We start from the raw sequence: 13,958 nt of genomic DNA, 5'->3' as shown, positions 1-13,958 counted from the left end.
AAAATGTAGATTCCATGAACAAAGCTTCTTTCTTAGAAGTGCACGGCTGTGGAATTCTCTTCCGTTTGCCTGTTTCCCACCTGACTACAACTTGGATGTCATCAAGTCCAACATAAACAAATTTCTGATGAATCGCCCCCTTAAGTAAGACACTTTATCAAATCTCCAATACTAACTATTACTACAATACTATCCCATTAATTACTGTACATCCCCAAGTGGCTTCTGGGCCTTGATAAGTGGTGACCTCCATGTAAAAAAAGAAAAAAAAGCTGCTACGTTGTTTAATTGTATTCGTTTATAATGATTCCAGAAGTCTTTATACAAAATAAATTTAATGAGTATAGCTTATTTTCCATCACATTGGAATATTATTACCTTAATTTTCATTTGTTATCTACAATATAAAACCGAAAATGTGTTTGTATTTTTCTTGTATGTCCGCCAAAGACTTGGGGGGGGGGGTCACTAATTCTTACAACATTTTATATACTTTCTAGATTATAATATCTCTGATTTACGAAATGAGGTTGTCTATATCTTTTGAGTGACTTTTATGTTACAAAATTTGCGCTGTGGTTTCATTTCTCTATGGCGTGATGTTTGGCTTCGAAAACCACACATTGACGTTCGTTGTTACCTGCTTTTTTAAACGTTTAATTTCACCCATTCTCACTTCTCTGCCCGCTTAGCGTCGCGGTAACGTGTCACACTTTTTTTTCGCCTTAGCATCAAGGCTTTGGGTTCGAGCCTACCTCCCTACCAAAACTTTTTTTCTTTTACACCTACAAACACCCGGGCAACACCGGGCACCCCTGCTAGTCTATAATATAAATCTCACCTCTATGTTTAATTGTTTGTTTGTATTTATGTATGTTTGTATGTCTGCCAAAAACTTTCTATAGAGGCGATGGATTTTCATAAGATCGATATCGTTTTGAAGTTCGACCCTTCAGACAACAAATATTGTAAAATTGGCTAAGAACATTAATTCCTTCACCCTCAACTGGGCACTTTTCTACAAGGAGGGGTCGCTTTTTTCGCTGATGTTTTCAAAAGTCATCCCCTCTTTTCGATTGACTAGCCTTAATTTAAACCTTTGCCACTTCTGGTTTGGCGATGAACACAACAGCAAAGACATCATTTTTTTCCTACATTCTTTTCTTCCCTTGTGGTACATGTTTGAGTCTGCCTACTAAATTTTTTATTTTAAGTGGGTATTCGTTTTTTTTTGTTTTTTTTTTTGTTAAAAATGTAATTTTAATTTCAGATAAATGCATAGATTTAAACAGTAAGAAACTTCAGTTAATCGTATTTTTGTTTTAAATATATTCATAATAATGAAATCAGTTTCTCAGAAATGATACTTAAATTTAAATATCACTTTAAAATCTGCTTTAAAAAACCCTTTTTTTTATTAATATATACAGAAATTTTACATACCTGATATCTTGGAGAGAACCATGTGCTTTTCAAGTTCAGCTGACTTCTGAAAAGGCCCATAATGACTAATAATTAAGATAAAACCTATTATTTGAGCCCCCCCCCCCCCCCCGACTTTTATGCAGGCAAGTAATCAGCATGATAATTCATGAAAATTTTTCTATTTGTTGTGAAACAATAAACAAACTGTTAAAATACATTTTTTTTCACCATTACTTCATATTTTAGACCCCCCTTCTCAATTATGCTACTACAAAATACCTTTTTTTTTTAAAATTCGATACTCCACTGACTTTTTTTTTTTTTTTTTAATTCAGTGCTCCACTGACTTTTGCATATACAAAAAATAATACTGACTTTCGACCCTCCCTATTTCAGATACTCTCTCACCAGGACCCTGACCCATTTTCTTACTTCTGCAACTAGAAAATGTTTTTTCTTGGTATCATTAGAATTGATAGAATATTTGCTTTATGGCTGAAGTGACATTTATTATTGGCTTTTTGGTCAAGTGAATAAGAGCCGGTCTTTGAGATATTCTCTATGACTTTGCAGAAGGACAATCACTGCTTAACATTGATTCTTCCATGATTCATTGTTGGAAATGCTTGAATAAATGGGACTGGCTGCCAATGATAGAATCGGCTTTCATGTCTTCCTCCATATTTGCCAGATGTCAGACATCAAAGATAATTTCTGTCATAAAAATTTCTCTTTTCTTTTTTTTTTTCTCATTTAGATTACTTCATTAACCTCATCTGATTATTCTACCCTAGTTTTTTTTCTCTTTTTCAATTGATTTTTTTTCTTTTTTCTGCTTATCTTCTTGACAGAATGGGCTTCCATAGTTAATAAATTAACGCCTACATGAAAATAGCATTTCTATTGATTGCAAAGAATGCATTGATTTCTATGCTTATAATCTACTTGCCGTTTCCATTCGTTAATTGTAGACAATGGTCAGCATAATTTCGGCAGTACATATACTAAAATTGAAACAATACAAAGAAGATTAGCAGGGCCTCTGCACAAGAATGACATGCTAATTCATGAAGCATTCCATGTTTTATACTTAGCTGGTACAGCCTAAGTAGGCTATATTCATGCCAGTTGACAATATATCCTTAGCAGTCTGCAGGGTCTTGACCATTAGTTATGAAGCTGGTGGGTGTATCACATTATCGGTGTATATGAAGTGTGACGTCTAGTGGTTAAAGTGTTCTACTGTTGTTTCTCTCTTTTGATTTTACTTATCACTTTGTTTTTGCTGGGGATGGGGCATTCTATTGGATGCCAAACATTCTCCTATTAGTTTAGTTACTCCAACCGAGAGATCTTTTTAAGATTCTAACTGTCCCTTTGAGTGCTATTGTTTGTATTTCTCTTGCACTTGGTTCATCGGGTATATTCGTCATATAATTTTTGAAATTCTTTTTCATTAGCCCAGTTGCTCCTTTAATGACTGGTATGATTGATACCTTCTTAAGATTCCAGTTTCTCTTCATGTCGTAAATAAGTTCTTGGTATTTTGTTATTTTCTCCCTCTCTGCTCTGTTAAGGCCAGCATCATTAGGGACGCTTACTTCAACTAGGGTTGCTACTTTCTCCCTCTTGTCCCATATCACTATGTCAGGTTTAACAGCCCCATTTTCTAGGTATGTAGCTGTAGGAATTTCGTAGTCATAGTAGATGGTGTATGACATTTTTATTTAGTAGTTTTTTGGGTTTTGTTTCCCCAAGATGTTAGGGGTGGGGGAAACCCGCTCCCTATAAAAAGGAAAGTGTCCCAATGAGTAGCAATTGTCTGATATAAGGGGTTTCCCCCACATTTATCAAAAACTGATTACTTTCTGGATATTCCCGGACGGAAGCCAGGTAAGTTTTGCTTTTATATGAAAAAGCCAAATCAACACGAGAGGGGGCCGAAATAGCAAGAATTTTGTAAAAGTTGATGGAACTAAATCTAGACGCGAAGCGCGTTTGCAAATCCTAGATATTATGATTTAGACGGTATATAAAAAGTTCCAAGAAATAGTAACTTCCTCTCCCCCCAGAACCCTTGTGAAAAAAGTCTTTGCCAGACATAAAATGTGCACACACATTTTGCCTTTTACATATATACTAGCGAGGGGTACCCGGCGTTGCCCGGGTGTTTGGGGGGGGGGTTAAGAAAAAAAGTAAGTATGAGGATCGAACCCGAACCCTTAAGGCAAAGTTGTAAATTAAAGTGTGAAAAAAAAAAAAAGTGAGATGTTAATGTAACGCCCCACCGCGAGATGCTAACGGAAACACGTTTGAATTTATTTAATTAGTTGGATAAGTTTGACTGCAGATAGTATTCATTTACTGCTGAACGCTTTTTTTTTTTCCACCCCCAAGATGTTATAGGAAAAAGACTAACCCACATGCGGCGAGCGACAAATATTGAATATTTATCTTCCCGAAATTGACCAAATTAAATAGACAGGCGAGCTTCGTTGTTAACTGTGAGTTATTACGATTTATATGTGATATAAAAAGTTTTAAAAAGTTGTGAACCGACAAAGAAGCCTTTTGTAGACACACAGAATAAGCGAACAAACATACATACATACATTTTCGCTTTTATATATATATCTATAGATAACTTTATTTTTGACCTCCCATCAAAGCTGCAAGAAGACGCAATTTTCTACATTATTCTAAAACCGTGTTTCACTCGGCTTCCAGACTATCTTTCAGACTCGGCAGAGACTCTATCTTTCGTGCTAACTTGTTCGACTTCCCAACTTACTCTATACTAAACTTCACATCTCTTCAAATCTATCTCGTTATGTCATTAATTCGCATAACATTAAGATCACCCGATGCCAACACTAAAATCATCTCCATTGTTTATGTTCTAACATTCTTGTTTTAATATTCCTACGTAAGCGTAATTCTGGAAACTATTAAATGTAAATATTTCCACTTAACATAACTTTTCGCATCGATATCATTTTTCTTTGTAACAATTTACAATCGTAATAATCGAGCATTACAGTACTCCTCATGATAATCGAGCATTACAGTACTCCTCATGATAATCGAGCATTACAGTACTCCTCATGATAATCGAGCATTACAGTACTCCTCATGATAATCGAGCATTACAGTACTCCTCATGATAATCGAGCATTACAGTACTCCTCATGATAATCGAGCATTACAGTACTCCTCATGATAATCGAGCATTACAGTACTCCTCATGATAATCGAGCATTACAGTACTCCTCATGATAATCGAGCATTACAGTACTCCTCATGATAATCGAGCATTACAGTACTCCTCATGATAATCGAGCATTGCATTACTCCTCATGATAATCGAGCATTACAGTACTCCTCATGATAATCGAGCATTACAGTACTCCTCATGATAATCGAGCATTACAGTACTCCTCATGATAATCGAGCATTACAGTACTCCTCATGATAATCGAGCATTACAGTACTCCTCATGATAATCGAGCATTACAGTACTCCTCATGATAATCGAGCATTACAGTACTCCTCATGATAATCGAGCATTACAGTACTCCTCATGATAATCGAGCATTACAGTACTCCTCATGATAATCGAGCATTACAGTACTCCTCATGATAATCGAGCATTACAGTACTCCTCATGATAATCGAGCATTGCATTACTCCTCATGATAATCGAGCATTACAGTACTCCTCATGATAATCGAGCATTACAGTACTCCTCATGATAATCGAGCATTACAGTACTCCTCATGATAATCGAGCATTACAGTACTCCTCATGATAATCGAGCATTACAGTACTCCTCATGATAATCGAGCATTACAGTACTCCTCATGATAATCGAGCATTACAGTACTCCTCATGATAATCGAGCATTACAGTACTCCTCATGATAATCGAGCATTACAGTACTCCTCATGATAATCGAGCATTACAGTACTCCTCATGATAATCGAGCATTACAGTACTCCTCATGATAATCGAGCATTACAGTACTCCTCATGATAATCGAGCATTACAGTACTCCTCATGATAATCGAGCATTACAGTACTCCTCATGATAATCGAGCATTACAGTACTCCTCATGATAATCGAGCATTACAGTACTCCTCATGATAATCGAGCATTACAGTACTCCTCATGATAATCGAGCATTACAGTACTCCTCATGATAATCGAGCATTGCATTACTCCTCATGATAATCGAGCATTACAGTACTCCTCATGATAATCGAGCATTACAGTACTCCTCATGATAATCGAGCATTACAGTACTCCTCATGATAATCGAGCATTACAGTACTCCTCATGATAATCGAGCATTACAGTACTCCTCATGATAATCGAGCATTACAGTACTCCTCATGATAATCGAGCATTACAGTACTCCTCATGATAATCGAGCATTACAGTACTCCTCATGATAATCGAGCATTACAGTACTCCTCATGATAATCGAGCATTACAGTACTCCTCATGATAATCGAGCATTACAGTACTCCTCATGATAATCGAGCATTACAGTACTCCTCATGATAATCGAGCATTACAGTACTCCTCATGATAATCGAGCATTACAGTACTCCTCATGATAATCGAGCATTACAGTACTCCTCATGATAATCGAGCATTACAGTACTCCTCATGATAATCGAGCATTACAGTACTCCTCATGATAATCGAGCATTACAGTACTCCTCATGATAATCGAGCATTACAGTACTCCTCATGATAATCGAGCATTACAGTACTCCTCATGATAATCGAGCATTACAGTACTCCTCATGATAATCGAGCATTACAGTACTCCTCATGATAATCGAGCATTACAGTACTCCTCATGATAATCGAGCATTACAGTACTCCTCATGATAATCGAGCATTGCATTACTCCTCATGATAATCGAGCATTACAGTACTCCTCATGATAATCGAGCATTACAGTACTCCTCATGATAATCGAGCATTACAGTACTCCTCATGATAATCGAGCATTACAGTACTCCTCATGATAATCGAGCATTACAGTACTCCTCATGATAATCGAGCATTACAGTACTCCTCATGATAATCGAGCATTACAGTACTCCTCATGATAATCGAGCATTACAGTACTCCTCATGATAATCGAGCATTACAGTACTCCTCATGATAATCGAGCATTACAGTACTCCTCATGATAATCGAGCATTACAGTACTCCTCATGATAATCGAGCATTACAGTACTCCTCATGATAATCGAGCATTACAGTACTCCTCATGATAATCGAGCATTACAGTACTCCTCATGATAATCGAGCATTACAGTACTCCTCATGATAATCGAGCATTACAGTACTCCTCATGATAATCGAGCATTACAGTACTCCTCATGATAATCGAGCATTACAGTACTCCTCATGATAATCGAGCATTACAGTACTCCTCATGATAATCGAGCATTACAGTACTCCTCATGATAATCGAGCATTACAGTACTCCTCATGATAATCGAGCATTACAGTACTCCTCATGATAATCGAGCATTGCATTACTCCTCATGATAATCGAGCATTACAGTACTCCTCATGATAATCGAGCATTACAGTACTCCTCATGATAATCGAGCATTACAGTACTCCTCATGATAATCGAGCATTACAGTACTCCTCATGATAATCGAGCATTACAGTACTCCTCATGATAATCGAGCATTACAGTACTCCTCATGATAATCGAGCATTACAGTACTCCTCATGATAATCGAGCATTACAGTACTCCTCATGATAATCGAGCATTACAGTACTCCTCATGATAATCGAGCATTACAGTACTCCTCATGATAATCGAGCATTACAGTACTCCTCATGATAATCGAGCATTACAGTACTCCTCATGATAATCGAGCATTACAGTACTCCTCATGATAATCGAGCATTACAGTACTCCTCATGATAATCGAGCATTACAGTACTCCTCATGATAATCGAGCATTACAGTACTCCTCATGATAATCGAGCATTGCATTACTCCTCATGATAATCGAGCATTACAGTACTCCTCATGATAATCGAGCATTACAGTACTCCTCATGATAATCGAGCATTACAGTACTCCTCATGATAATCGAGCATTACAGTACTCCTCATGATAATCGAGCATTACAGTACTCCTCATGATAATCGAGCATTACAGTACTCCTCATGATAATCGAGCATTACAGTACTCCTCATGATAATCGAGCATTACAGTACTCCTCATGATAATCGAGCATTACAGTACTCCTCATGATAATCGAGCATTACAGTACTCCTCATGATAATCGAGCATTACAGTACTCCTCATGATAATCGAGCATTACAGTACTCCTCATGATAATCGAGCATTACAGTACTCCTCATGATAATCGAGCATTACAGTACTCCTCATGATAATCGAGCATTACAGTACTCCTCATGATAATCGAGCATTACAGTACTCCTCATGATAATCGAGCATTACAGTACTCCTCATGATAATCGAGCATTACAGTACTCCTCATGATAATCGAGCATTACAGTACTCCTCATGATAATCGAGCATTACAGTACTCCTCATGATAATCGAGCATTACAGTACTCCTCATGATAATCGAGCATTGCATTACTCCTCATGATAATCGAGCATTACAGTACTCCTCATGATAATCGAGCATTACAGTACTCCTCATGATAATCGAGCATTACAGTACTCCTCATGATAATCGAGCATTACAGTACTCCTCATGATAATCGAGCATTACAGTACTCCTCATGATAATCGAGCATTACAGTACTCCTCATGATAATCGAGCATTACAGTACTCCTCATGATAATCGAGCATTACAGTACTCCTCATGATAATCGAGCATTACAGTACTCCTCATGATAATCGAGCATTACAGTACTCCTCATGATAATCGAGCATTACAGTACTCCTCATGATAATCGAGCATTACAGTACTCCTCATGATAATCGAGCATTACAGTACTCCTCATGATAATCGAGCATTACAGTACTCCTCATGATAATCGAGCATTACAGTACTCCTCATGATAATCGAGCATTACAGTACTCCTCATGATAATCGAGCATTACAGTACTCCTCATGATAATCGAGCATTACAGTACTCCTCATGATAATCGAGCATTGCATTACTCCTCATGATAATCGAGCATTACAGTACTCCTCATGATAATCGAGCATTACAGTACTCCTCATGATAATCGAGCATTACAGTACTCCTCATGATAATCGAGCATTACAGTACTCCTCATGATAATCGAGCATTACAGTACTCCTCATGATAATCGAGCATTACAGTACTCCTCATGATAATCGAGCATTACAGTACTCCTCATGATAATCGAGCATTACAGTACTCCTCATGATAATCGAGCATTACAGTACTCCTCATGATAATCGAGCATTACAGTACTCCTCATGATAATCGAGCATTACAGTACTCCTCATGATAATCGAGCATTGCATTACTCCTCATGATAATCGAGCATTACAGTACTCCTCATGATAATCGAGCATTGCATTACTCCTCATGATAATCGAGCATTACAGTACTCCTCATGATAATCGAGCATTGCATTACTCCTCATGATAATCGAGCATTACAGTACTCCTCATGATAATCGAGCATTACAGTACTCCTCATGATAATCGAGCATTACAGTACTCCTCATGATAATCGAGCATTGCATTACTCCTCATGATAATCGAGCATTACAGTACTCCTCATGATAATCGAGCATTACAGTACTCCTCATGATAATCGAGCATTACAGTACTCCTCATGATAATCGAGCATTACAGTACTCCTCATGATAATCGAGCATTACAGTACTCCTCATGATAATCGAGCATTACAGTACTCCTCATGATAATCGAGCATTACAGTACTCCTCATGATAATCGAGCATTACAGTACTCCTCATGATAATCGAGCATTACAGTACTCCTCATGATAATCGAGCATTACAGTACTCCTCATGATAATCGAGCATTACAGTACTCCTCATGATAATCGAGCATTACAGTACTCCTCATGATAATCGAGCATTACAGTACTCCTCATGATAATCGAGCATTGCATTACTCCTCATGATAATCGAGCATTACAGTACTCCTCATGATAATCGAGCATTACAGTACTCCTCATGATAATCGAGCATTACAGTACTCCTCATGATAATCGAGCATTACAGTACTCCTCATGATAATCGAGCATTACAGTACTCCTCATGATAATCGAGCATTACAGTACTCCTCATGATAATCGAGCATTACAGTACTCCTCATGATAATCGAGCATTACAGTACTCCTCATGATAATCGAGCATTACAGTACTCCTCATGATAATCGAGCATTACAGTACTCCTCATGATAATCGAGCATTACAGTACTCCTCATGATAATCGAGCATTACAGTACTCCTCATGATAATCGAGCATTACAGTACTCCTCATGATAATCGAGCATTACAGTACTCCTCATGATAATCGAGCATTGCATTACTCCTCATGATAATCGAGCATTACAGTACTCCTCATGATAATCGAGCATTACAGTACTCCTCATGATAATCGAGCATTACAGTACTCCTCATGATAATCGAGCATTGCATTACTCCTCATGATAATCGAGCATTACAGTACTCCTCATGATAATCGAGCATTACAGTACTCCTCATGATAATCGAGCATTACAGTACTCCTCATGATAATCGAGCATTACAGTACTCCTCATGATAATCGAGCATTACAGTACTCCTCATGATAATCGAGCATTGCATTACTCCTCATGATAATCGAGCATTACAGTACTCCTCATGATAATCGAGCATTACAGTACTCCTCATGATAATCGAGCATTACAGTACTCCTCATGATAATCGAGCATTACAGTACTCCTCATGATAATCGAGCATTACAGTACTCCTCATGATAATCGAGCATTACAGTACTCCTCATGATAATCGAGCATTACAGTACTCCTCATGATAATCGAGCATTACAGTACTCCTCATGATAATCGAGCATTACAGTACTCCTCATGATAATCGAGCATTACAGTACTCCTCATGATAATCGAGCATTACAGTACTCCTCATGATAATCGAGCATTACAGTACTCCTCATGATAATCGAGCATTACAGTACTCCTCATGATAATCGAGCATTACAGTACTCCTCATGATAATCGAGCATTACAGTACTCCTCATGATAATCGAGCATTACAGTACTCCTCATGATAATCGAGCATTACAGTACTCCTCATGATAATCGAGCATTGCATTACTCCTCATGATAATCGAGCATTACAGTACTCCTCATGATAATCGAGCATTACAGTACTCCTCATGATAATCGAGCATTACAGTACTCCTCATGATAATCGAGCATTGCATTACTCCTCATGATAATCGAGCATTACAGTACTCCTCATGATAATCGAGCATTACAGTACTCCTCATGATAATCGAGCATTACAGTACTCCTCATGATAATCGAGCATTACAGTACTCCTCATGATAATCGAGCATTGCATTACTCCTCATGATAATCGAGCATTACAGTACTCCTCATGATAATCGAGCATTACAGTACTCCTCATGATAATCGAGCATTACAGTACTCCTCATGATAATCGAGCATTACAGTACTCCTCATGATAATCGAGCATTACAGTACTCCTCATGATAATCGAGCATTACAGTACTCCTCATGATAATCGAGCATTACAGTACTCCTCATGATAATCGAGCATTACAGTACTCCTCATGATAATCGAGCATTACAGTACTCCTCATGATAATCGAGCATTACAGTACTCCTCATGATAATCGAGCATTACAGTACTCCTCATGATAATCGAGCATTACAGTACTCCTCATGATAATCGAGCATTACAGTACTCCTCATGATAATCGAGCATTACAGTACTCCTCATGATAATCGAGCATTACAGTACTCCTCATGATAATCGAGCATTACAGTACTCCTCATGATAATCGAGCATTACAGTACTCCTCATGATAATCGAGCATTGCATTACTCCTCATGATAATCGAGCATTACAGTACTCCTCATGATAATCGAGCATTACAGTACTCCTCATGATAATCGAGCATTACAGTACTCCTCATGATAATCGAGCATTGCATTACTCCTCATGATAATCGAGCATTACAGTACTCCTCATGATAATCGAGCATTACAGTACTCCTCATGATAATCGAGCATTACAGTACTCCTCATGATAATCGAGCATTACAGTACTCCTCATGATAATCGAGCATTGCATTACTCCTCATGATAATCGAGCATTACAGTACTCCTCATGATAATCGAGCATTACAGTACTCCTCATGATAATCGAGCATTACAGTACTCCTCATGATAATCGAGCATTACAGTACTCCTCATGATAATCGAGCATTACAGTACTCCTCATGATAATCGAGCATTACAGTACTCCTCATGATAATCGAGCATTACAGTACTCCTCATGATAATCGAGCATTACAGTACTCCTCATGATAATCGAGCATTACAGTACTCCTCATGATAATCGAGCATTACAGTACTCCTCATGATAATCGAGCATTACAGTACTCCTCATGATAATCGAGCATTACAGTACTCCTCATGATAATCGAGCATTACAGTACTCCTCATGATAATCGAGCATTACAGTACTCCTCATGATAATCGAGCATTACAGTACTCCTCATGATAATCGAGCATTACAGTACTCCTCATGATAATCGAGCATTACAGTACTCCTCATGATAATCGAGCATTGCATTACTCCTCATGATAATCGAGCATTACAGTACTCCTCATGATAATCGAGCATTACAGTACTCCTCATGATAATCGAGCATTACAGTACTCCTCATGATAATCGAGCATTACAGTACTCCTCATGATAATCGAGCATTACAGTACTCCTCATGATAATCGAGCATTACAGTACTCCTCATGATAATCGAGCATTACAGTACTCCTCATGATAATCGAGCATTACAGTACTCCTCATGATAATCGAGCATTACAGTACTCCTCATGATAATCGAGCATTACAGTACTCCTCATGATAATCGAGCATTACAGTACTCCTCATGATAATCGAGCATTACAGTACTCCTCATGATAATCGAGCATTACAGTACTCCTCATGATAATCGAGCATTACAGTACTCCTCATGATAATCGACTATTTTACTTTCTGGTGTTTTCCGGTAGACTAACAACACTTTTTTGAGTAAGGAATGACTTTGCATTTGTCAGGCTGAGTTATACTTTGTCTCTTGTCTTTTGGGTGAGGTATGTTTTTCATTTTTACTACCGGGGAGTGCAGACGGAATTGCCCAGGCAATTTTTAAAAGGCCTTAGTGCTCCTCCTTTATGAGCGCTGGTTTGACTTTTGCCACATTTTCCTGCAGTGGGAAGTAAACACCTACTATTGTTATTTTCTGATGAGACCATGCTCTCTACTCTCACATGATTGCAAAATGAGTATGCAAATCCAGCAGTTGGATTCTTAGAAAATGGGCTTGAGTCTGTAGAATAATAGACGTAGGGGGGGGGGCATAAATATAATATTGTGTTTACCAAAGATATTTGGGAATAAATTGAAGAAAAAAATAAATAAATGGGTTAAAAGAACTTCAACATCTAAGGTCATCTTCGGGGTACTATTTAAAATCCTGTTAAATTAATGGAGTAATCAGTGACCTCGATTTTCAAGACAATGACTAAATCCTTAGGAAATTAACTGGAGTCTGTGCTGGAATTAGGATATAAAATGGACATTGACATTTAATGCTAATAAGACTAAACTTCTTTCCTTTAACCTTTTTAACCACCGATTGCTATGGCTAATATTGGATCTTAGCATGATTTAAATATGCTCAATACTGGTGATAAAGCATTACTAGGGCATTTATTAGTATAGATAACAAAGAAAAAAGTGGTCAAGAAGGAAATATATAAGCATATTGTAAAGCGGGTTTTTTTTTTTTTTTAAATTATGTGTTGACTCAGTTCAGTTAGAACGGTAAATAATCATGCCATAAGCCCCGCACAGGAATCCTTGGAGATTGCTAAAAAATCAAAACCTAAATAAAATACTGGTAGAAACCCATCCAATAAATGTCACAATGACATTTATTTGACGAGTTTTTCGTTTAATTTTTGAGCGATTATCCAGACTCACAAGATAACTGTCTAATGTTAGCCACTCAAGATTCTGCACTACTTGTTTCAAAGTCAATAGAAACTTTAAACACAAAAAACTTACCCAGCTTCGTAGAAGTGTAACTCACCTTTTGAGGGAGACTCAACATTACCTGGGTTTGAATGAGGATTAACAAAGGTTCCACACTTTCAATAATTTTATTGTCATCACAATCGGTGAACTCACTCATTTTTCAGTCAAATCGATTGATTGCCTGCTCCAGTTGAGGACTCACCACAAAGCAACG

At 37.6% G+C, this 13,958-nt stretch overlaps 1 protein-coding gene and 1 non-coding gene across 5 annotated transcripts in view; both read left to right on the top strand.

Moving 5' to 3' along the window:
• LOC145265375 (putative receptor-type tyrosine-protein phosphatase mosPTP-1) overlaps positions 1-13,958 on the top strand; it is a 475,862-nt gene that overhangs the window by 43,144 nt on the left and 418,760 nt on the right. The gene's annotated exons all lie outside the window — the stretch shown is intronic.
• On the top strand, positions 2,409-2,512 carry LOC145265891 (U6 spliceosomal RNA). The gene has a single exon (XR_013864695.1). It is a non-coding gene; the product is annotated as a U6 spliceosomal RNA (small nuclear RNA).

The sequence above is a fragment of the Euprymna scolopes genome, chromosome 40, assembly GCF_053919585.1.
Source record: "Euprymna scolopes isolate OS-2025 chromosome 40, ASM5391958v1, whole genome shotgun sequence".
Taxonomy (NCBI): Eukaryota; Metazoa; Mollusca; class Cephalopoda; order Sepiida; family Sepiolidae; genus Euprymna; species Euprymna scolopes.
The sequence above is the reverse complement of the archived record's forward strand: the minus strand, read 5'-3'. Positions and strand labels throughout refer to the sequence as shown.